Here is a 5,632-nt window from a genome sequence, read left to right as displayed (position 1 = left end):
GATATTATTAACAGCCCTACAATCAATGCACATCCGCCACGTCCCATCCTTCTTAGGCACTAGAAGCACAGGTACTGCACATGGGCTCATGCTCTCCCTCACGTACCCCTTGCTCATCAAATCCTCAACTTGCCTTTGAAGCTCCTTTGTCTCATCTGGATTACTTCTATAAGCTGGTCGGTTTGGAATAGCAGCCCCGGACACGAAATCAATCTGGTGTTCAATGCCTCTAATGGGTGGCAACTCATTAGGCATTTCCTCTGGGAATACATCCTCAAACTCCTTCAACAAAGAAACAGCCAAACTAGGAAGAGGTTGGTTAGTTTCATCAAGATTAAGATAAGACTCTTTATAGACAAGAAAAATCATAGGGCGATCTGCTAAGAAAGCTCTCTTAACCTCACTCCCTCTTGCATAGAAACTCACTTTTGTCTTTCCTTTTCTCTCAGCAGACTCTTTTTCTTTTTCACTCTTTTTTTTTTTTGCTCAATCTCTTTTTCACTCTTTCTTTTTTTATCACTCTCATTTTCACTCTTTCTTTTTTGAGCAACCTCACTTTTCAGTTTCAGTTGGTCCTCATAGACCTGTCTTGGAGTTAAAGGAGCAAGCTTGGTTGTTTTGCCCTCCTTTACAAAGCTGTACATGTTTTTGAATCCATCATGTATCACTCTCATATCATATTGCCATGGTCTCCCCAACAATATATGGCCAGCATGCATAGGCACAACATCACAAAGCACTTCATCTTGATACTTCCCAATGGAAAAAGTAACTAACACTTGTCTATCCACCCTAACCTCCCCACAATCATTCAACCATTGCAGCTTGTATGGTCGAGAGTGTTTCAAGATAGGTAAATTCAATTTTTCAACTAATGTAGTGCTAGCAACATTAGTACAACTCCCCTCATCAATTATCATACTACATACCTTGCCATTGATGTGGCATCTAGTATGGAAAATGTTCTCCCTTTATTGCTCTACTTCATCCATCTTAATTTGTGTGTTGAGAGCACGCCTGGCAACAAGGGACTCACCTGTTACAGGGTATTCTACTCCATCATCATCACTAGCATCCTCCAACTCAGGTATCTCATCACGATCATCCTCACTTGCAGTCATCACCTCCCCATTGTCATGCATAATCATCACACGTTTGTTTGGACATTGAGAAGCGATGTGGCCTGAACCCAAACACTTAAAGCATTTAATATCTCTATTTCTAGAAGGTTGGGATGCCAACTTGGGTTTGTTGCTAGTTCCTTCATCGTTTCCTTTAGGTGGTTCTGTCTTTGCCTTTGTTACAGCTCGATCATCTTTTTCTCACTTTGGTTTCCAAGGAGTGCTAGAAACTGAAGTGTACCTTGATGTCCCTTTCCTCTTTAATTGCCTCTCCACCTTCATAGCCATGTGCACCATGTCTTCTATTTCTATGTAATGTTGCAACTCAACCACATTGGCTATCTCCCTATTCAAACCAGACAAAAATCTAGCCATAGTGGCCTCCCTATCCTCCTCTACATTCGCCCGTATCATAGCCACCTTCATCTCCTTATGGTAGTCCTCCACACTCCTAGACCCCTGTGTAAGATTTTGTAATTTCTGGTAGAGGTCCCTATAGTAGTGGCTAGGTACAAATCTCTGCCTCATGAGAGCTTTCAACTCTCCTCATGTCTCGACAGACCTCTCATAATTCCTCCTCCTATTGGTCACTAATTGATCCCACCAAATAATAGCATAATCAGTGAACTCAATTACTGCCAACTTCACTTTCTTCTCCTCTGAATAGTTATGACACTCAAAGATCAACTATATCTTCTTCTCCCACTCTAAATAAGCTTCAGGGTCAGTTCTATCTTGGAAAGATGGTATTTTCATTTTGATGCTCTCAAGGTCCCTATCTACACCATCACGACCTCGTGGGTTTCCCCTAAATCCTCTTTCACGCCTGACTCCTCTATGCCTACCCATCCCAACTTCAGAAATTAGATCTTCCTCATCCTCACCATCTCCTTCATCTTCATAATCATGTTCTCTTCTAGGTTCACGTCTCCTCCTATCTCTCCCACCATGTAAATTTTTAATTACTTCATCCTGTTGATCCATCCTATCTCTCACTTCTCCTAACATCATGTTCAATCGTTCAAACTGTTGTTGCATAGCCTGCAACATAAAGGAGTTATCTGCCATCCCCTTTGGTGATGAGTCACTTTTATGAGATATCGTACGCGCTGCACACAAAAAAACTATTAGTGGAAAAGACCTCACACGCTCCCTTACGTGTTTACACTCGAATAATAGCACTCTACTCGTGTTTCACTCTTAATTGGCTTTTTCCCGATAATGATCTCACACTCTCTTGCCTTTTACCTCAAGAGTTTTCCCACTCAAGTTCTTTCAGAACTAATTGAACTATAAATCAAGACAATACAAACCTGTCTTATTCCAACTAGTAATTAGGTCCAAGAAACTCTTAACAAGAGAAAATACAGAAAGAATAAAATGACACAAGACTCAAGGAAATGCTACGAGGGAAAGAGTACTCACAAGACAAGACACCAACTATAAAGATATATGCAGCCCCTCCGATGATAAAAAATTCGGATTCCTAAAATTCGGATTCAAAACCAAACTCTATGATGAAGACAGAGTCATACTTGGCGCAAAGAGGTCAAGGTCAACAGAGAGAGGAAGACAAATCGATAGTGACTAGCTATGGGGCTGTTAGATATTGATGTCAATGGAGGACTAGAGACTAAGACATGAGAGAGAGAGAGAGAGAGAGAGAGAGAGAGAGAGAGAGAGTGAATGAGTGAAAATAGAGACAGTCGCAGCGAAGAGCACATACATGCCTAAGCACAAACATACCGTGATGTAAACCCCAATAAACTTGCTTTGAGACCCAACAACAATACTGGAAAAACAACCCCAAGAAAGCCAAATTCAGGTATATAGATGGAGAATCTAAACCCGATGAGAACTCGTTCAAAGAACCTAGATTATATCAAAATCTAGACCCATTGAAGAACCCGTCTCAAGAGCCTAGATTACAAAGGAAGAATGTCACAAATAACCCTAGTCCATTAGAAATAAGACATACGTGGGCCAAGCATCCTCAAGCCCACTTCTTCTAAACTAATAATAAAATACCGTTAAACAAATTGAAAGCCTTAATAACAATAGGCCCAATCTTTAAGTCATGTCTTCCATAGCTTGTATCAAGTGGATCAATACTGGTTCTTTTTCCTTGAAGCCCATCTTGAGTGTTGGGCTCTTCCTAGCTTCATCCCAAGTGGATTGCGCCAATCCTTGCATTGCTTCCTTGATCTTCTTGGCTCTTGATCTTGTAATTGGCCCATCTGGAATTTGCAAGGGATCTTTAAGGATAGCTCCACCTTGGTTCCCATCATACCGCCAAACTAAGCTCTTAAATCCAACTAATAAGGTAAAGAAGTATTCAAAATCATAATCATTCAAAACCAAACTCTATGAGGGAAACAGAGACATACCTGGGCAAGGAGGTCAAGGTTGACGGAAAGAGGAGGATAGACGGATTGACACTGACTGCGGGTCTCCAAGATATTGAGGTTGATGGTTGAACTGAGACTGAAACATGAAAGAGAGAGAAAGCAAAAAGAGAGAGTCGATGTGGAGAGGAGGGGATCAGGTTTTGAACAGTACCTAATATGAAACGATAGTGTTTTTGGAGAGACTAGGGGTAGGAGTCTCCAAACAATGAAATTGTTTTATTTTTTTTTTTTTTTTAAATATTAAGATAAAACAACCTTGTTTTGGGGATTAACTTATTTATTGTCACCAAAACCAGGTCGTTTCATTAAAGAAATTTATCTTTTCTAAATATATATGTATATATATAGGCAAGGACTAGCAGACGAGGCAAAACCTTGGCGTGCTAGAGCCCCTCCCCAAGCTCCCAATTAAGCATGTTTCCCATCCAGCCATATGCGCACTCACACATGCACTTAACCACACACGCACACACACGCCCGGTCTCTCTCTCACTTTTTCTCTCACACACACATTCACATGCACTCACATACACAAACACACCTACCCGTTCGTGCACGCACACGCACACGCACACTCACACATGCCCACAAGCATAATGACACACCTACCAAAACACATGCACACAAAATGCGCACGCCCATATAAAATGACAAACCCAAAGGCAAACACACCACCAACACACGCGCACGCTCCCTCCCCCGCCCCCCCTACCCACTGATACCCATACCCATACCCATACCAACACATACACATCCCCAACACATGCATAAACACTCACATCGCACACTCACACACCCCCAAAACACAAACACATATATGCACACACACACACATACATGCACACAACCACACATGCAAACACATACGAACATACATGCACATACACACACATCCAAAATACAAATACACACCTACACACACACACACACAAAAAAACCTACACACACGCACACAAACATGCATGCATATACACACGCACACACAATAACACACACAAACTTGCATGCACAGACACATACATACACGCACCCCACACACCCACGCGCATGCACAAATAAACGCACCTGCTTGTGCACTCACACAAAACTACATGCATACTCACACACAGGCGTGTACTCAGTCACACACTAACACACACATGCAAGTACATACAAACACAAACATGCACGCAATACACACACAATACAAGCATGAGCCCACACACATACACACCGTATGTCGTAAGGTTGATTGGCCGTTGCGGCCATCCTTCTCACCCAAACTTCAAAACAAATAATTCAGCCTCTCCGACATACCAAACCACCACCAAGATATTGTCAAAACAAGCTTTTAAATCCAACTAATTAGCTAAAAAATTATCAAAAATCATAATTATTCAAAATCAAACTCTATAAGGGAGACAAAGACATACCTATGGCTAAGAGGTCAAGGTCGATGAAGAGAGAGAAAGAGAGTAACAGCGACTTACAGTAAAGCTTTGAGATATTGAGGTCGATGGAGGAACTGAGATTGAGATATCAGAGAGAGAATAGAGAGACAGTAGTTGTGGAGGGCACATACATGAGTGTGACCACACACACATATCGCCAAAACAAGCTTTTAAAACCAAGATAAGCTAAAGAAGTATCCAAAATCATAATTATTCAAAACCGAACTCTAGGAGGGAGACAAAGACATACCTGGGACAAGGAGGTCAAGGTCAACGGAGAGAGGAAGAAACAGTGACAGACAGCGAGACTCTAAGATATTGAGCTCGATGGAGGAACTGAGACTGAGACATGAAAGAGAGAGCGAAAAGGGAGAGTCGTTCTGGAGAGGAGAGTTTCAGCTTTTAAATAATACCTAATAAGAAACAATCGCATTTTTGGGGTGACTAGGAATGGGAGTCTCCACAAAACGATTTTGTTTCAGTTTTAAAAAATAAATATTAAGACAAAACAACATTGTTTTAAGGAGTAACTCAACTATTGTTGCGAAATCACATCGTTTGTTATAGAAATTTACTTTTTCTAAATTTATATGTATATATAGGTAAGGCCGAGCGAATGGGGAAAATTCCTGACATGCTAAAGCCCAGCTAGAGCCCCGCCCCTAACTACATG

General features: G+C 41.4%; 1 long non-coding RNA gene across 1 annotated transcript; it reads right to left on the bottom strand.

Moving 5' to 3' along the window:
* Positions 1-3,333: 3,333 nt before the first annotated feature.
* LOC122307660 lies at positions 3,334-4,270 on the bottom strand. The gene is made up of 2 exons (XR_006241795.1): positions 3,509-4,270; positions 3,334-3,436 (listed from the first exon to the last, which is right to left on the bottom strand). It is a non-coding gene; the product is annotated as an uncharacterized LOC122307660 (long non-coding RNA).
* Between the last annotated feature and the right edge of the window lie 1,362 nt (positions 4,271-5,632).

Source organism: Carya illinoinensis, chromosome 4 (genome assembly GCF_018687715.1).
Source record: "Carya illinoinensis cultivar Pawnee chromosome 4, C.illinoinensisPawnee_v1, whole genome shotgun sequence".
In the NCBI taxonomy this organism is placed as follows: domain Eukaryota; kingdom Viridiplantae; phylum Streptophyta; class Magnoliopsida; order Fagales; family Juglandaceae; genus Carya; species Carya illinoinensis.
Note: the sequence above shows the minus strand (reverse complement) of the source record. Positions and strands in the feature narration are given on the sequence as shown.